This window comes from Crinia signifera, chromosome 2, assembly GCF_055691185.1.
Source record: "Crinia signifera chromosome 2, ASM5569118v1, whole genome shotgun sequence".
Classification (NCBI taxonomy): Eukaryota; Metazoa; Chordata; class Amphibia; order Anura; family Myobatrachidae; genus Crinia; species Crinia signifera.
Window position 1 is genome coordinate 214,248,855 of NC_139218.1, and position 20,967 is coordinate 214,269,821.

At 43.6% G+C, this 20,967-nt stretch overlaps 1 long non-coding RNA gene across 1 annotated transcript in view; it reads left to right on the forward strand.

Moving 5' to 3' along the window:
• Positions 1-2,326: 2,326 nt before the first annotated feature.
• Positions 2,327-20,967, forward strand: part of LOC146060466 (uncharacterized) — a 102,928-nt gene continuing 84,287 nt past the window's right edge. The window contains exon 1 of the long non-coding RNA XR_014470436.1: positions 2,327-8,635. This is a non-coding gene — a long non-coding RNA (uncharacterized LOC146060466). The remainder of the gene's footprint in view (positions 8,636-20,967) is intronic.

The following is a 20,967-nucleotide window of genomic DNA, read 5'->3' on the forward strand; positions in this document are numbered from 1 at the left end:
GGTATTTTTTGGTCACATGTGAGGCATTGCCGTACTCGGGAGAAATTGGGGCACAGATTTTGGGATGCTTTGTCTCCTTCATTCCTTGTGAAAATGAAAAATTTTGAGCCAGAACTGCATGTTTGTGTAAAAAAATGTAATTTTCCATTTTCACATCCCAGTTATACCAAAATTGGTGAAACCCCTGGGGGTTTGAAATGTACACTATACCCCTAGATGAATTCCCTGAGGGGTGTAGTTTGCAAAATGGGGTCACTTGTGGGGGGGTTCCACTGTATTGGTGCTTGGGGGGTCTTGCTAATGCGACATAGCACCCACCAAAATTCCACCAGAATCTGAGCTGCAAAATCCAAAAATCACTCCTTCCCTTCTAAGTCCTGCCATGCACCCAACTGGTATTTTTTGGTCACATGTGAGGCATTGCCGTACTCGGGAGAAATTGGGGCACAGATTTTGGGGTGCTTTGTCTCCTTCATTCCTTGTGAAAATGAAAAATTTTGAGCCAGAACTGCATGTTTGTGTAAAAAAATGTAATTTTCCATTTTCACATCCCAGTTGTACCAAAATTGGTGAAACCCCTGGGGGTTTGAAATGTACACTATACCCCTAGATGAATTCCCTGAGGGGTGTAGATTGCAAAATGGGGTGACTTGTGGGGGAGGTTCCTAACTTTTAGCACTTATGGTGCCTAGAAACCTACATGGTGCCTAAAAAAAAATCTCATAAAAAGGAGGCTCCAAAATCAAGTAGGTGCTCCTTCTATTATGAAGCCTGTGGTTTGGTCAACGTGCACACTAGGGCCACATATAGGATATTTTTGAAAACAAAAGAATTGGGGGAATCAATTTTTAGTCACATTTCTCTAGTAAAATCTACTGTATTTGTTAGAAAAATGTATTAAAATTGAAACTCTGCAAAAAAAAAGAAATTTTGAAATTTCACCTACACTTTGTTTTAATTCCTGTGAAACACCTAAAGGGTTAACAAACTTCTAAAATGCTGTTTTGAATACTGTGAGGGGTGCAGTTTTTGAAATGGCATCATTTATGGGGGTGTCTCACATACAAGTCCCTCAAAGTCACATCAGAACTGAACTGGTCCCTAAAAAAATCAGTGTTTGAAATTTTCATGAAAATTTGAGAATTTGCTATTCATATTGTAAGCCTCCTAGTGTCCAAAAAAATTAAAAGGAAGTTGAAATAATGATGGAAACATAAAGTAGACATATGGTCTATGTTAGTTATTAACTATTTTGAGTGGTATGATTATTTGTCTCACAAGCAGAAAATTTAACATTTTGCAAATTGCTAAATTTTCCATTTTTTCACGATATTTTGGTATTTTTCACAAAAAAACACAGACTGTATCGATGAAAATTTACCACTAACTTGAAGTACAATCTGTCACGAGAAAACAATCTCAAAATCACTGGGATAAGTAAAAGCAAAAAAAAGTTATCCCCACTTAAGTGAGACATGTCAGATTTGAAAAAAAGGGCTCTGTCATGAAGGCACAAACTGGCTCTGTCATGAAGGGGTTAAGAACAGGGCATGTGTATGGACGACATACAAACCGTGCCTGTGCGGTGGAAACGTACAGATTCTGCACGGTCTTCCCGCACAAGCACGGTCTTACCGCGTCAGAACGTACGGGAAGCTGTCCATACGCCCGATGCGGAGTATTTTCGCTCAATCCCACACTTTTTTACTGAGTACACACAGCGATCACATGACCCACTTAGGCAATTAGGCAACCTCCTGAAAAAGGGATTGTTATCAATTTCAATCAATTAAATGCTCATCTATACTGACCCACATTCCTACTACATTCATGACACACATTAACCCTTACAGCATGTGACCCTAACATACATCTATATACACTATTTACATTTTGCTTATTTAAAAGATTTTAAACAAGTTACACATATACTTTTGCATGTTAGAAAAAAACACTGACAACTTAGAACTTTAAATAACTATTTATTATTATAAAAATGAAAAAAAAAAGGGGCATAAATTAATTTTCCGCGTCAATGAGGCGGTCCATTTCGGACAACATCTGCCGCATCAGGCCTCGAATTCTTAGGAGGGCCCCACGGCGACCCTCCTCTGCTTGGGCAGGCTCATCTGTGGAGGAAATACAAATAGAAAAATTAATAATGATATTCATGCATACATTTAACATAGTCAAACCTACATTTTAAACATGCACCGTGACAGGTGTGTGTGTATATGTGTGTATATATATATATATATATATATATATATATATATATATATATATATATATACACACATATATAACTATATATATGACACATACACCTATACATACATGCATACATACTACATGGAAAGCCTGATTTTGGCCCTCTACCCTTTACTCTGTAGAACACCTCACAGTCATACTGCTCCTTCTCAATCCAAAGCCACCCATGACTAAGCTGTGAGAAGCATGTCACGCGCTGCACCAATCACAATTCTGCAAACAAAGTTCAGTGTCTGTTATATGATGGAGCCTGGCAGGGGAGTTACACAACTCTCAGGAATGCACAGTACATTGGTGCAATCAAGCATGGCTTGCCTGCTGATGGTCTGCTCCAGAAATCATTGTCATAATGCCAGTTAGGTGAAGCTGCAGCACTAACCCACTCCCATGCACAAAATCATTACTAAGATCAAATCATCTAACAATTATGGTGGCAAACATACATGCAGACCGCAGGGGGTGGTTAGCTACAGGAGGGCCCAGGGGCACTGACCACTTGTTACTCCAGTCTAAGCCACGCCTGTCCATACTCCATTTATGCCATACTGAATCTAGTTTGGTCAAATTTAGCACCTGTAAACTATACTCACCTATATGAGGCTACAGATTGTACGCTTGCAGCAGGGACATGTAACCCTTACATGAGCACGTCATCCCTTTCTTCCAGGATACAGATTAACTACACTGGTTCATTGACACTTAAAATCGACCTGAAAGCCATCCCCACAACCTGTGTCATTAATATGTGTCCTGGATGAAAGGGATGGTTTGCCCACCCTATCTAACCCCTACGTGTGTCTGTTGCTACCCAGTTTGTTTAATCACTTTATAGTATTGAAAAACACAATTGAATCACCAGTGCTACATAGCAAATAGTAGATGACAAAAGGAAAAATTAATCCTTATGTATACATACCAATTCCTGGTGCCTGGACGACCTCACAGGCCTCAAAATCGTCCTCTTCCTCTTCATGAGGGGCCTCCACTGCTGGCACCTCCTCCTCTGGTGGCACCTCCTCCTCTGTTGCCAGCTCCTCCACCGCCCACCCATCCTCCTCCTCCTCCACTTCGTGTGCCACCTCCTCCGCCATCCCTTCCTCCTGAGGCACCTCCTGGGCCTTTGGTTGGCCAACCTCCTCCTGGCCCACCTCTGGCTCCTCCCGGGCCTGTCTTGCTCGATCCCGTGCTGTGTTTGGGAAAAAAACAAAAAAGTGCTGATTAGGGGTCATTTGTATTAAGCCTTATCAAGCTATAAATGCAAAGGTTATAAGTACAGATAATTGTACAGGCAAACAGCTCCTTTGTGGCCTTTACAAAACACAGCCTGTAACATGGCAGGTATGCTGTGACATTTGGGCCATTGTAAGCATCACAAACATTAATCCTACTCAATGACATATTTTATCACCATTACAGGGTGTCAACCAGGAAGTAGCACACATATAGTGTATGCCATGTTTCACTCATGATCAGGCTGGTGGCCTTATTGCCTTAAATAAGGTCATGTAAGCAATCATGTACAAATGGCCATTTCATGTATAAACACTCACATCTCGCTATGCTGGCCCTGATTTGCTGGAGCAAATCCGGCTGGCGTCATCTCAAGTCGGACCACCGCCGCTCCAGCTGTGCGATGGTCCGCCGCACCTGCGTACGGGCGTATATGCGCCGGCGGGCCACCGCATAGGCATTACGTTTCTGCCTGTTAGTAATGAATGGCCCTGCACGGCGACCAGTGTCCTTAGCTCTGCAGGGGAAAAAGGGGCTGCTTTGCCATAGGCCGCCATCTTAGCAATGGCACAAATCAAACCATCATGTCCTGTCATTGGTTGATCAGAGTGATATTTGGTATTAACTTTATTGTTCATTTTTACACTAACAGCGTGTATGCGCCCGAACAGACGGCTAACCCATTGCATCGCACACCCATCCTAAACAGACAGTGTAAAATAAGATGGAAACACATTATATATAATCTCTAACATTCACCAAACATGGGTATAAGCAACAGGTGAAATAGTCTGCATCACTAGACACTTACACATAACTCAACAAGGTACTAAACAGCTATTTTATAATGAAAGCTATGCAGCAGAAACATAGCAAATAGTGGCAGACCTTTTGCCAAAATTAGGCCATGCTGCCATGTGTACACTTACCTTCTACTGGCCCATACTACAGAGGTGGAATGAAAAGTAGCTAGCATCCAGCCTGAATTTGGAGTGCTTTCACATGTGATTTGGATGCTAGCACTGATTACTTGTGGCTAAGTGGTGGACTGGATTTACATATGGAATGGGTAGTGTCAGTTGTACTACATACCAAACAAGTGCACAGTACAGATGTACATTCAAATATACATTTCATGTGTGACCTCAGTTTTATTTGGTCTTTGGTGTTCAAATCTGCATTTAGCTACTAAATCAGACTTACTCAGTTTGCCAGGTTTTTGTGAAATATTTATCCACACCAAGGGGCGTGCCGTATGCGCCGCACGGTTGACGCTGCCGTACGGAACGCGTCCGTACGGAACGCAGGTTGCAGCTGATTAACGCCAATTACAGAAATAGTATTTAAAGTGGTCCTAGAAAGGCAAACAGTTGTTGCAAACATGGCTGGCTCAGAGTCAGAGGAAGAACAGGTGGTGCAGAACCTCTTGTCCCGCATGGAGTCAAACACCACCTATGTCCCCCTCAACCCAGAGCAGCCAGATGGGCCATCAACATCAGGCCAATCAGCAGCTGGCCCATCCTCAGCATCAGCAGAATCATTGGGAACACAGCAGGTGGCTTCCCAACAGAGTAGCCAGGCCAGCACTTCAAGTACAGCAACCGGTGGCCGTGGCAGTGCCAGTGGCAGTGGCGGTGCCAGTGGTCGTGCCCGTGGCCCCAGTCGGGCAACAGAGGAACCAACCACAAGAAACATGGCATATGAACCGCAGGAGCTTGACATCCTGGTGACCCGGGCACGTGATTTGATAGAGTGCCCACCGGTAAAGTTGACACACACAAGGAGATGGAAGATCTGGGAGGAGATAACGGCGGAGATTAATGCGGTGGCTCCACAAGTTCGTGAGGCGGAGCACGTTAAGAAGAGGCAAGTACATGTGTGTTACATTTGAGCAGTACAAGTCCAGTAATGTTTACATTCAATATTAGATGGAGTTGGTCAATGGGTGGTCACGTTGCTTGGAGGCACAGACATGTTTGCCATGATATTGATTTGATAGTTATTGTAGGGTGACTGTGGTTGTATCTTCTAAGGGTTGTTTTTCAAAATTAATATAATCTAAGTTTGGTGTCAGGAGGCACATGTTGTATTATGTTTCAGATTGCAATGGGTGCTACAGCAAACATGAGGAGTGACGTGTATTAATATGTACACTTTGATTGCAGGTGGCACGACTTCAAAGGGAACCTCAAGAAGAAATTGACCCAGCGGTGGGAACACAGCCACACCTCTGGGGCTGGCCCCATGCCTGGCAAGCTGAAGCTCACCCCCCTGGAAGAGATGGCACAGTGCTGCATAGCAGTGGAGGAGGTCCGGGGGGTGAGCACCATAGACAGCGAGTCCCCAGCGGAATTGATGGCTTCTACGCTTGAAGGTAATTATTTGCCAGGCCATAAGTAGATGTTTTGAATTTTGCATGGAATGTGTGGTAATTGGTATTTTCTCGTTCAACAGCATCCCCACCGCTTGGTCAAGAATCTCTTGAGGAGGTTGTGGAGTCTGTGCCACCTGGCCCCAGTAGCAGGCCCGTGCAGCAGCAGCCGGCAATGTCCGCGGCTGAATTGTCCACGTGGGGGCATGTGCTTGAAAGTATTGTGCAGCAGGGAGACTCGGCATCAGAGCGGGTGCGTAGGGCCGAGGAGGTGCTGCAGGGTTTGACCAACAGCCAGCAGAGTATTGCTGCGAGCATGCAGGCTATTGCTGCTAGCCTGCAGGTGCTGGCTGATCAAGCCCTGCGGCAAAATGAACTCCTCCTCTGCCATAATGAACTTATGGTGGAGCTAGTTACCACCAATAGGGTCCTAATGTCACCCGTTTCTGGTGCATTACCACCATCATCACTCCCTGCTGCCAGAGGGGGAAGAAGATCCACCCCCTCCCCAGCATGTGCTCCACGTGACACACCATCTGACTGTGGCCGTGGGCGAGGCCGAAGAGCTGCTGCACGTGGCAAGGAGCCTGCCAGGGGCAAACGTGCCCGCAAATGAACTTGTGTCCCCATTAATCTCCACCGTTATGTCTTCCCAAATCTTCCATTGAGCTGTGTGTGTCAGCATCCTGTGTCAAAATCCGTGCCGAGGGTCACCACATTTGCCCGCGGTTCAAATGTCATGTTTGGTTCCCCTGTTGCCCTGTTTGGCCTAGCATTACTGTGTGCTGTACTTGAAGTGTTGGTGCTCTACTTTTGTTGTGAAGCCACCTGATGTGTTCCTAATGATTCTGCTGTGGCTATTTATTATATATTATTTACTTTTAGTCCTGTTATGGTACCATTTATTTTGTGATGGTTTTGAAAATATTTTCTATGTTCATTTAATAAATGTTATTTTTGCCCCCAAAATGTCTGGATTAATTGATACATGCAGAAGTGACATGTGTATTAGTATTAGTCATATGAAGCTGTGTTCATTATTTGCAGTGTAAAAGTGTGTGCAAACTGCAGCATATATGTGTGTGTTTAGTAATGGTCCATTTAAGGTGCATTGGTTTCAATTGAAGCAGTGAGAAGCGTGTAATTTACAAGTAATGAGTAAATTAGGTGATTGTATTGTGTTCAGCTGACATTGGTTGAGGTGCGTCCGTCCTGATTAGGCGTTCCGCTTGCCTAGCGCATGACTGAGTGGTGTCCGCTAAGCAATACTAGCCTTTTGGACACCGCACATTTCTTCCCTTTTTGTTCGCGTGCATTCGGTGTGCTGTCCGAATGCACGCCTACCAAAATAAGTGTACTCCCCCGTGTCCGCCCATGTTTTCGCCCAGTTTAGCCCACTTTGAAACTACGCCCCTGTGTCATTCCGCATGACGCCCATAACACACCCATATTGGCCGAGTGATTGCGGTGCACATTTCTGTACGGTATTAGTGAGAACAAGTACGGAGACCATGCGTGGCACATGCGCATGGCGTTCCCCACGCATGCGCAGACGGCTACAAAACGCGATCCGAAAGAATTCGGGAAAGTACGCACCGATCAGAATAAGGGCCTCTATGGCCTTCGTGTCTATCTATTGCCTAACATGCTATCTCGGTATTCACTTTTGTCCTTAAAATGTGCAGACTCGCTGTCTGCCCCTTTCAATCTGTAGTTTCAAATCACATTCTTAATCCTATTAAACAAAAAAAAAAAAAATTATATCAAATATTCAGCTATTGCTTTATTACAGTCAGGAAGCATATTTCAATCCATGTGCCATTTCAAGATAATTTTTACTTAGTCATGGTGAAACAAAATGGATGCTGCCTCATACAAACACAACCACCGATTGGGGTAAAGGGTAGATCTTATACGCTGTGCCTAGGGACTTGTGCAACAAGCAATGCCGTCTGCAGTATTAAGAACAGTATTAAGAAAACTGAGTGCAATATGGAGGCAAGGTAGGATCCACAATTTTTAAAGATCCAGCTCTGTTCATGGCCGGTTCATGGCCGGACAGACTGGGTTCTTTGGAACCACCAACCCCTCCTAGGTTGTTGTGACCCTTTTCAAATTCTTCAGAGATTGAACACTATTTTTGTATATTTTTTATAAAAATCATTTTTAATCATCAAATTGAAAGATGCCTTTATGAGAGGAGCAGCACACGATCCACAGTGAGTACGGGTATGCCATCACTACTCCTGATAAAGATACCATTATATATCTTGAAAAGCCTAGCTTGATGTACTGTAAGTTAGGTACGACTTAACACGAATATATAAAAAGAAACCCAGATGTGCTTTCACTCACTTGCTATCATAGCAAGTGAGGTATGCAAAAAAAACCTGTGACATTGAGATGCTGAATCACCTGAAAGACACGTCCTAAATCTAATGCTAATAATTCATCTTTATTCCTTTCATGCACCCACCCACCTGGGAGATTGGAAGATTTCAAGAAAGAATTTCCCAACAAGTTGACACACAAAAGGAATACAGACCCTCAGAGGATAAGTATTCCTATATTTTACTCATCCTTTCACAACAGTTGTAAAAGGTCCTAGCACCACCATACTATACCACTTCTTCTTTTGTAAGCATAGATTTATTGATGCGTTGATTTCTGTTTTATCAGCCTGAAGCATGGCGAGGCAGCGTTACGCTTATAGGTGTACATGTCGACCTAATGAAAATCAGCATTGATGCGGAGTGTGTGCAGGTAATGATCAAGCTCCTAAACATTGTTCCCTTGCACTATACAGAAAAGAGATTACACAACTTTGATTCAGTGCTTTTGAAGATTCTTGCCTGAGTGTACGTACACTTTGGTATAGGCACCTTTGGGTGGTGTGGCACCTTTTTGTTGTTCCTCACCAGTGCATTCTGCATGAAAAAAACATAATTGTTATTTGTACAATTATAGCTCATATGATTTACTTTTTCCATGGTTTATTTTAACATCTGAACCAACAAGGACCATTTTGAAGTGAGTGCGCAAAGGGTTTATCCATGTTATGTTGATGATTTTTTGTAAATTTGCCCCATAATCTATTGAAAAGATAGGAAAATGACATGGCCACACCCCCTTTATCTATGACCACACCCCGTTTGCTTGTGGTCATGCCCCCTCCCAATTTGTACCGATTTTTATCGATGAGGTGTTGGAAGGTATGGTACACACCATGCAATCATATGGATCGTGAACAGGTGCTCAGTTGCAGGCACACTGCTCATGGTAAAATAACCTGCCATTATTAGGATTCATGGGTAGGATGAGCCTACACTCAGCTTTAGGGTTGTATTACAGGCTTATGGCTGCCTTATGCTAATACGCTACTAGGGCCCGGCCACCCATTCTTATTTTGATGTACTACTATATTCTGGTCTGCATTGACTGAACACACACACGTTAGATTTGATAGCAGAAGCAGCAGCCATTCTGCATTGGCAGTAGCTTTGTTGCACCCCTTATACTGCATGTTGTGGCCATACAGTAGCTCTACTCAATCCATATTATATACTACTGCTAATGTCGTCATGATTTGAGCAGCTGACCCTGTTGTAGGGTTTCGGGAAAACTGAAACCCCCAATTCTAGACTTTGTAATTGCCTATGCTACTGGAGAAACTGCTATTGCACACATATTAGGTGGGATGCACCAATGATAAAATTGTGGGCAAACAACTGAAATTGTTGTTTTCGGAGGTTTGGCAGCTTCCATTGCACCAAGTCCTAGAATGCGATAGATTCTGGAGCTTGGAAGCTGTGGACCCTATAGAAGCCTGTGGACTTTTATTGCATTTGACCCTTGAGCACACGTGCGTGTTAGGACTCAGAATTCATATCATTGCAAAGGACAGGTTTTACTACAAGAGCTTTCCTTACAAAAACATGGTCCCCATACAGGACTGGTTATACTGGGTTGAAATAAACAAGATATACTGTACATTCGACATTTTAAGGTTGCATTGTGGAAAATCCTCCTCTGGTTCTTGTGAAAGATTTGCATAGGCGTACCACCGCTGATCAATTTGAAATCATTTCCTTAACATTTAAGATAGTTCAAGATCAACAAATTGTATATTTCTATGTTCTCATGTAAAGTGATAGGGTGTAGTTAGAAAAGAGAAAAGAGGGTCAGCAGCATGTTGAGGTATGAGATGAAAATGGGCATAACTGGGCCGATGAACAATGAGATAAGTAGACAGCAGACTGAGAAAAATAATCAGGAAATACTATGTATTGAAATGCTATCTCACTGGATAAGTAATGCTTATTTTTTAAAACCTTTCTGAAACTACTATATTTATGTAGTTATGTGGAAAAATAACATACAATTTGAAATATATGGTGATAATTTAAGCCATGTGGTAGAACTTTAACCATCCAGTATTATATTGTATTTTTTCTAGTCATTTTCTACTGTTGCATTTAGCTTTAATATTACAGGTATGATATTCTACTTATGACTACTTAGAAGCCTAAACTCTTTTGTCACCATGGCAATGTCTCATAATGGCACATAGACATGCTTTTTATTTATAGAAGGCATTTTAAGAAATATTCAGTGTACAATGTATTTAAAGGACAGAAATAAGAAGCCTACATTGAGAATGTTGTAAACATCATACACAGGGGGCTTCAACTATCCTGCTCGCCCATCCTCAGTTAGCTCACCTGCTCCCGGCCGCCCGCGTTTGTAGGGGAGTCCCTCTGGCATGTTTCCGGTCAGATCAGGGTGAAGATTGAGGCCGGCGCCATCTTGCTGCTGCTCCGTGCGGGGACAGCGCACTCCATCTGTTCTCCTCACCACCCAGCCGCCGAGCTACTCCCCTCGGCGGCTGGCTGACCCACCGCTCTGCACGCTCCGGCCCCCTGCTGTCCCTGACTGCCTCCAGCTGCCCGGACCCAACACAGTACAGTCCCGCATAACTGCGGTGGGGGAAAGGCCACGGCCATCTTGTAAGGCCGGAGGGTTAAGGCTCCACATTGTTGGGGCCAGATGAGCTGCTGTCTGTATCCTTTCCAGATTTGGAGGTGTGCTAGCCACCTCTGTCCATACCTGGAGATCCTTCACGGCAGCCAATCTATACTCCTGCATATTTGGAATACCAGCTGTGTGTACTCTGCATATAAATATGGCAACCTCTCTTCATCTAATCCTACAGGCTGTACGTGCCTCTGCTGACAGGCTTCTTAGCAGGCTTGTTGGTGTAGAGGGGGATGATCTTTCTGCCTCCTGCCTCCATGTTGAATGTGTTCTAGAGGATAATGAAGTTATGCCTCAGGACCAAGATACTACCCCACAGCTCCTGTGTCCGATTATGCCCTGGATGATTGCTGTCTGATGATCCTGTCCCAATCTGAGGATCCTGCTGTCATATGCACGATCAAGGCTCCCAAAGAGACCCCTTCTATACGATTCTCTGATGTCTTGAGATTCCGACTTTTACTATATATGGCTACTGGTTGTCCTTTTACACATCCTAGACTGCCATAGGTAGAGACCGGCATCCTGTTTCTATCCTTTCAAGACATGGATTTCTGGCCAGACTAATGTTAAATAGCACCTACCTATGAATGAAGCCTTTTTCCTTGGTGCATGGCTTTGGTTATCTTCATTTCTTATTATCATATTCTGTGTCCTTTTTTATGTTTGTAAGATACAATTGTGCATTATATCCTATAAGTAATCATACTAATATATCTGCAATAGCTGATATATCCATTTAGCTTTTACTATGTTCCTTTATTAATATGGCAGTTGGTGTCCATTATGTGTCCGTAAATGTACTCGTGCATTATATCCTGTAATAACATATTTGCAATAGTTGCTGTATCCTTTTTTGTTTTTTTGTTTCTTTTTTCGGGAGAGCTGAATCTAACCTTGATATGGGCCATTAATATATTGTCCTTAATTGTTATGTGTCCCATTATCCTTCATGTTGCCCCAATCAGTCCATACTGCTGTTATCCTTCAATTGGGTGGGTGGCAAAACGGGTGAGGTAGGTTAGCTTTTTGTTTTGGCATAGATTAGCTACCATAGCTAAAGGCCACTAACTTGCCTTCCCTTATAATCCATAGTAGTTAGAGGGGTAGGGGTAGTTATTTTTCAGGGATCCAGGTACGCCTAAGTTGGGGGTGGGTTGTACAGGGTGGGGGGTTTTGAGGTAGGGTTGCTTTGGGGCTTATGGGGAGGATATTTTATTTTTTGTTTCACACGTCGATATTTTTAGCCTATTTTGTTATTTCATTCTACTCCTTATACAGCTATTATGTTTGGAATTTATGCTAAGTAACTCTAAATATTCTATTATGATAAGACATCATGTGTATTCCTGTCTCAATATGTTGGACATCTACCCGAATGGCGCCTTCGGGTATATTCGCTATATAACTCTTGCAGGAAATGTGGTCCTTGATATGTACTTATTCTTTGTTACTCATGCTGTACTATATCTTCTATTTGATGCAAGATGTTTATGTATCAACGTGTTTGCCTGTTTGGGCACTCTGTTCTTTGAAAATTAATAAAAATTACTGAATTAAAAAAAAAAAATCATACACAGGGAATGTCATCATGTGGGTGCTTAGGGTTACCACCCGACCGGGATTACTCCGGACAGTCCGGTAATTAGACCTGGTGTCCAGAGTCCAGACGGGTGGCGTTCCTGGACTATACAATATCTGGGAATTGGAGACTGGAGGCGGGAGATCATGCGATGCCAGGGAAAGCCAGCTAGAGACCGGCAGCACTGTGACTGTGAGGAGGTCGAGCAGGAGCAGGTCCGCCTGTGGCTATTTCAAATATCGTGCCTGTCCTGCTCATGGTCAGCCAGCCAATTGGGTGTGGTGGCTCCTGATTGACAGCCGGATCGCGAGCAGGGAAGGCGCAATATTTGAAATAGCGCCACAGACCTGCTCTGGTGCCTGATACAGCGGCACCACCAGGCAGCAGAGCACTGCGATCTCCTCTGCTCCAGCTGCCTGATTCATTTGCATTGCCCTTGGCAATGAGCATTTGTACTCCCCCTTGGTAACAGGCATTTGCCCTCACCATGGCAACGAGCATTTGCACTTCACTTTGGCAACAGGTATTTGCCCTCCCCCTTGGCAATGAGCACCTGCCCTGCACCTTGGCAAGATGCATTTGCAGTCCCCCTTGGCAACAAGAATTTTCCCTTCAACTTGGCAGCAGGCATTTGCCCTCCCCCTTGGCAATGAGCATTTGCCCTTCCCTTTGGCATTGAGCATGAAGGCCCTGGCATCGAGCAAGAAACCCCAAGCAATTAACATGGAGGTAGGCAGCACTTATATGGCATAATATGTAATAGCCATTACGGTGTGTGGTATATGTAATGGGCATTATGTTGTGTTTGGGATAATGTATAATGGGTATTAGAGTGTGTGGCATAACGTGTAAGGGGCATGTAGTATACTTATGTAATTGTTGTGTGACGTATAATAAGCATTCTGGTATAAGCTTTTGGCGCGCGCCTTTGGCACGCACTGTCCCTTGTCCTTCTTTTAAGAAAAATTATTGCATTGCGGTCTAAATTTTTGGTGTCCATTTTCTCGCTATTTTTTTTCAATTGTCCAGTCATGGTATAATGTGTAATGGGCATCACGGTGTGTGGTATAATGTATAATGGGCATCAATGTGTGGCATATCATGTAATGGACATTACAGCGTGTGACGTGACGTAACGTGTATGTGGCATTACCGTGTGCAAAATCAAGAATAGATTTGAAGCAAATGTAACACCCCCCATAAGGTAGGTCATGGGACGGGACTGGGGGCTGGTCAATGGGTGGGCTGTGGGTGTGTTAAGGGGCGGGTCACTGTCCAGGAATCTCTCAACACAAAGGTGGTAACTCTATGGGCGCTGCACCCCAGCCAGAAAAATACGCATAATACAGTAGTTGTGCTGTTCCCAGAGCTGTGTTTTGGTTTAGGAGAGAGAACCCTCAAACCCTTCCACAACTCTAGTGCGTATTGGCATTAGAAGCTTACAGTAGCTTGCTATACATAACCAGTATATCCACAGATGACCTGTACTATTTCATAAACACTTTACAGTTTGATAATACTGTAGCTTATTTTTAGATAGTATAGAAATTCTTATACATGAAAATGACTTACCCTACAATATTGACAGGTACAATGGATGGCTTTTAATGTGGTAATCTTTATTGTTAACAATTAATGAATGTTGATTGGCAAAAGTACTACCAGACTAAGCTCATGATTCAGACCTGATGGCTGATCGGAAAAGTTGACCGCCAGTAGTTAACCACCACCCAGATAGAAAGAAAACCGGTTCTGGGCAAATTTGCGAGTGAATAGAATTTTTTTATGGTTAATTATTTATGGGCAAAACCAGTGCTGGTGGCTGCCAATCATAAAATGTGTACAAACAGAAGCAAATCCTGCCCTTTAGCACATAACTGACCCTAAGAATCGCATATAAAGCCAATCTAATTAATTATTTTTGGGCCTAGGGCTGCCGCGAAAAAATAACGATACACTAGGGTGCCGTGATTCAAAAAAGTTTTGGAACCCCTGGCTTAGAGCTATAAACACTTTTAGTGTTTGAATAAACAGCCGCCTTTATACTCCACCTAAAGTTAAGAGGCATACACACATTACAATTTAAGCCCTATTTCCAAGCGATCTGACTAGATTGCTTAGAAATGAAATACGGATCGCTCCGTGTGTACACCCTATATCGATGGCAATGTGCGGAACTGCACACCGCCATCGCCTGCAGAGAAGTTGACAGTACATGCACTATCTATCTTGCTTAGATTGAAGTGTATTGATTATATGCCAGGGCCAGGTAAGCAAACATAGGTAAGCAAACATAAATTTTAGCACCCCTCATTGTGGTGAGCGATAATGGGGAAAAAAATTGCTGGGCTGAAGAATGCTCAGTGCATACACACAGTGAGCAATTTTCGCACATTTTAGCAAATTTACGGGGGTGGACGACTTATCATAGCAGGATGCTATGAAAAGCTGTCCACCCCAACGCTCATCTGTGCATTAGCACTCACTGTTCATTGTTGCCCGGACACACTGGGCTGCTTTTCAGCTTCACATTTGTGGTGGGATCTGTTCCATAATGTAATGATATATGGTCAAGGTATTGGTGGAAGATGCTGTTGTCTCAAATCTGGCCCGTCCGAGGTTGTGGAACTACGTATTTCAGCAAGCTGTGGCAGTCATGTTTTGAGCTGTCATGCTTACAGTGTGTCAGGGCATGCTGGGACATGTAGTTCCACAACAACAGGTGAGCCATAGTTGATTGCACAAAAATCACATACATGTTGTGAATATACTTACAAGGTTTTTTACAGCAAGGGATAGGTCTGCACCACCAACTGTACCCTTGGACTGTGTCTATTGGGCTAAATGTGGGGGCAAAAAGATGTTAGTGATAAATGTAATGTAGGTGAGTTCACTTCCAGCAAAGGTACATGTAGGAATAGAGGGCACATGTGCTTACCAGAAAAGTAGTGCCTGATGATGGCTGTACGCACCAGATTCCCCCTCTGCGTACCCCTCACTACCCGAGGTGTGGTAGGTTGGGCTTCCTGCACGACTGCTGCATGATCCTCCTCCACATAGGCTGGTTGGTATAGGGCTATGTTGTGTAACATGCAGCAAGCCTGGACAATCATCACTACTCTTGCAGGGTGGTAAAGCAGCAAACCAGATGACCGGTCCAAACACTGGAATCTACTTTTCAACACTCCAAACGTACGCTCCACCACATTGCGGGTTGCAATATGGGCTTCATTATACTGGTGCTGTGCAGGGCCATCGGAGGTGCGCAAAGGTGTCATGAGCCAGGAAAGACACCCATATCCTGAGTCACCTAAACCAAAGAAAGAAAGTTATTGCCTTATATGGTAAGGTATGTGCAGTGGGCAAATAGTATTTACTTGGTCAAGAGTAGTAGGCTGGTGAAAAGTGAAACACACACTCACACACATTTCAGCAGGTACAAAGACAAATAGAGAGGGTAATATGTAAAAATGTACTTACCAAGTAGCCAGCCCTCTGGCATTTGTTGGTGGGTAAATCGGTTCCAGAGTCCGGAGTGTCTCAGATTATAGGCGTCATGGCAGTTCCCATGGAAGCCTGCAACCACACTTAAGATTTTGAGATGAGCATCACATACAACCTGCACAATCAGGGAGTGCCGCCCACGCCTATTGACCCAAAAGGGTCCAAATCATCTCTCACCTGCTCATATAAGTTCAACAAGTTATTGCGGTTTAGCCTAAACATCCCCACAACCTGTTGATCCGAGAGGGAGTCCAGGTACTGCCTAGCACGATACATACGTGGGGTACGCACTATTTGGGCTGGTAACTGGTTCTGGTGCGCAGCTTCCTCCCTCCTGCCCAGCTCCTCCAAATGGGCCAAATCCAAAATGAGCAACTCAAATCCACTCTGCACAATCTCCATGTCTCAAACCCTCACAGGCGTCCTTAATGATGTGGGGGTATATGTAGGAGTGTTTGTGAGTAAAATTAAGGACACCTGTGATGACATTAACCATGTGTGCACTTGACCAAATTGAGTTCTGGGCCAAATCGCCCAACAGAACCTGGTCTGAAAAAATGGCGATTATTAGATTTTTTTATTATTAGATTATTATTAAATATGCGATTTAGGGACCTTTTTGCATCACATTAAATATGCGAATTCACGGAAAAATGCGATTTAGCCGTTTTTTGGAGTAAAAATCGCCAAAAAACACAACTCTCACTCCATAGAATGTCACCCCTTATCTTTACTTTTAACCCATTATGAAGAAGCAGATTACAAAAGCTTCCACTTTGCAATTACGTCCCTGCAATGCAGATAATATTTTCTGCCTCTTTCTGCTGCCATTTAAGTGGTGACAAAAGAATACATGTTCGGGTAGTGAGAAGTAAGGGCAGTCTGCCTCTTCCAAATTCCGGCTGTAATAGCTGCATCTGCAAACATTTAAATTAGTTTTGTAAGCTGCTGTATTAATATTCTAAGTATCTAATGGACTTCAAGCTTTGGAGAGTGTTTATTTGGAGGCATTCCTGTATTAGTGCGTGTCTGCAGTTTCTTTTAAGTTATACAGATTTGATGTTTTATGAGGCTCTGACATGTAGTATTTTAAGAGAAGCAATGAAGGACTAAAAAGAACTAAGGAAGTGGTCGAAATGTGAAAGAGTTAATGTTTTTGCTTTTCCGGACATATTCATTTTTATTACACTCTCACTGAAAACCAACATTAAAATGCAGAATGGGGCAATCTGTAATATATTCACTTGGAGAAAAAATATGTACATTTATGCATCCAGCACATAAACAACACCTTCTGGATTTCACAAATGTGGTTTGTTGGAACCTGCCTAGTGTACCTGAGATTGTATAGAAATATGTCGCCACCACTAACAGTCAGTTACACAGTACATGGGATAAGCAGGTACTGTATATTCAATAAACTAACCACCTAATGTAATGGCATGATATGACATTATGCCATGATATTATGGCTATCAAAAATGACACGGAATTCAAACTTTTAGCAGATTAATTATTAAAAAGGTGCATACTGTAAGTGCTTGTAACTCGGCATCTGGGCAGGCTCATTGCAATGTAAAGGGTGCAAATAGGGCCTGCCATTAGGCATCTTAAGGCACCTGCCTAGGGTGCCAGGATCTGGTGTGGTGGTCATGGCCGCCGACAGGGGGGTTCCGTGGGTACAGCTGTCCTGGGCCCCAGCCTCTGGAGGGGCCCGGGCAGCTGCCCACATTGGCACGGTTCATCTCCCCCCCGCACCCTTCCTCCGGGCCTCCCCCACCCGGCAGACCCCAGCCAGGTATGCACAATAGAAAAAAGGTAAAGAAACCAACCAGGGTTGGTATGGAGCGCTTACCAGGAGTTGCTTATTCAAAGACAGCAGCTGCTTAAGGGAGTAGTCAGCTCCCAGATAGGAAAAGATAAATAAAATAAAAAGTGAAGCAGCGCTGATATTACAATGTAACAAAATTTATTTTACACAATAAAAACAATAAATTCAATAAAAGACATTAAAATGAACCAATTGGTGTGAAAAGAATTTTGAATGGACCCAATATTATAATCACCAGTTGTGTGCGGTAATGGAACCTGCTCTGATCCAGAGGGGTATGAGGGAGTCTTTTTAGGCCACTTGATGGTATCCTGAAGTTGTGTTTGTGGACTACAACCGATGGCAAGATGGGAATTAGCCTGATCGGGAGTCCCACTACTGTGAGTGGTCAGGTGTCCAACAAGGATTCTTGGCTTGAGACTTCCAAAGTGATGGGCATCAGATCAGATATTTCAGCAGGTAGGACAGTCCTTGGTGTAAAGGTGGAAGTCCTTGAAGTAATAAGGGTCCAAGCAATGATATCACCAACGCGTTTCGCAGTGCTCAGACTGCTTTGTCAAGGCCTTGCAGTGTACTCTCCAGACTGTGAAGGAGGGAGACGGCGATGCCGCTGCTGCTGGTAAGTAATGGGGGCGGGGTGCGCGTGGGTGCGGGCGGGGGTGGCGCTGTGCTGCTGGGGGCCCGGACTGAAGGTCAGTCCCGGGCCCCAACATTTCTAGCGGCGGGCCTGGTGGTGGTGGTGGTGGTTGGGGGGGGGGAGGTTGGAGGAGAGGGTGCCATGACTCTGGCTATCACAAAATGTAGGATTCTATGAGGAATACATCCTTGTTGTACTTAATACAGGAGGTGCCTGTGGAACTTTTACGATTCAACATCTACACTTTTATTTGAGGGGGTGAAAAGTGGGTGTTGGTGGCAGTGTGGGGACAGTAGGTTTTGCCTAAGGTACAAAGAAGACTTACAATGACCTTAGTCGCAAACAGGGTAATGTCATACTTGCCCACTCATTTAGAATGTCTGAGAGACTCCTGAAAATCAGTTGGCATTCCCAGGCGCTGGGAAGGACTCTCCCAGAGCAACCCGCTACCCGATTTGACCTGATTTGTGCTGAATAGCATCATTTTAGCCACACCTCTGCTGTGCAGTGCCGGTGATCTCGGCATTGTGTCGTGGAGCATTACCATAATGATGCTATTGTGGAAACCATGCCCCCATACAGCATCATATGACTTGCCCACGCCTTCTATGATTCATCATGGTACCTCATTCTCTCTTCCCCCAATAGTCCCCACTGTGATGACCTGGCGGTCCAAATGGGGCAACCAGAAAGTTAGCAACAATTATAATTACTGCCTGCTTTTGCATGTAGCCCATAAATGATTTAAAGCTTTATTTGTACAATTTAGATCTGAGTTTGGACATGCCTTTACATCTATAGTGGGGTACACATTAGCCAAGAGTGCAAAAAATACGATATGGCTAACAATTTCCCTTGGACTGCCTGGAACTCCTGGACAAATGATAAAGGGCCTAATTCAGACTTGTGAATTTGCAGGCTGGGTGATTATCATTAGACTGCACATGCGTACGGCCTGTAGTACGCGCATGGGAGGCTGTGCTGAGATGAAATCCCAGCTAATCACAGACCTGTGATATTTTGCAAGCTTAGCTAAACAATTCACAGGCTTGCACATTGCAGGATTTTACTCTGGCTGGGTGGCGTATTCCTGATCACTGGGCTTGGAAAATTACCAGCCCAACAATCAGGTCTGAATTAGGCCCATCGTGCACATACATGAAATTGTTCAGTGGCTACATCCAGAAGCATCCTGTTTTTGACGCTAAAGTCAGGTTACTATATGAACTGACACTAACATAATGTCGGCATTGTAAAAATGTTGACATTCAGACCATGTGAACATTATGGTGTCAACATAATTAATATTAAAATTTTTTGGGAGATGTAACTACAGTAATCCCAGGAGAGGGATACAGTGGGCAAGAGTATCAGCCAATTTAGCCCCTAACTGCCATGTTACAGGCTGTATTTTCTCTCTGTCCACTTTTTCTCACTCCAAAGTACTCCTGCCCCTCTGTGTCTGAGGAATTTTATAGTAATGTGTTTACTGTATTTGAACTTGTATTTCATGTGGAAGAAAAAAACGAATATGGTTAAATTCAAATGCTTTTCTGCTTTTTTTTTTTAACTGTAATCAATAGTTCATTGCATATCTCCCAACATTGGTGGCAGTTGAGGAGGGACGTGAGCACGTGCCGTAGGCACATATCTGTAATTAGTGGGAATGGCCTCCCAGTCATGGGGTGTGGTCTATGTCCGCAGTGCTCCCGCAAGACCATGCCCCCAAGTTCACTGCTGTTGGGGGCATAGCCAGCGCTGTGAGAGCATCCTCCCCCCCAATGTCTAGTTTAAAGACTCCTCTAACCATCCTGTCCCCCAGCATGGCCACCTCCTACTCATTCAGGTGCAATCCGTCTTTGCTTAAAAGATTGCCCCTGGCTGAGAAGTCCAACCAGTGCTTTACCCTTAGATACGCGTTTATCTTCCTAAGATCCCTGTGCCTCTCTGGTCTAGCCCGCAGCACAGGTAATATTTTTGAGAAAATTACACAGGATGTCCTTACCTTTAGTCAACGGCCTAGATTCCTGAAATAGTTTTTATGGACTGTTGAAAGAAAAAAGATAACTCTTTTTGTTGGGTGACTGCTTTTTCTCAAAACTAAATGGTTAAAATATACTGTTTATTGATATACATTAAGATACAATGCACTAACTAAACAAAGAAACTTTAAAAAAAGGGACGAAACAAAAAAAAAACCGGGAAGGAATTACATGGTGAAAAGAAAAAAAAGGGGAGAAGCGGGGAGAGGGGGGGGGGGGGGAAGGGGGGGGGTGTAGAAAGAGGGATAAAATACACAAGGGTACCTATACAAACGTGAAGGTGAGTAGGAGTATATATACAGTATATATCTATTGATGTTATTAATATTGTTATTATTAATATATGTATCAGCCTTTGTAATCAATGATCTCCACCATGGATTTTATTAAATCCTATAAATCATTAGTCGAACAGGCTGAAATTAATAAAATAGTGACATATACACAACATTAAGACAAAAAAGG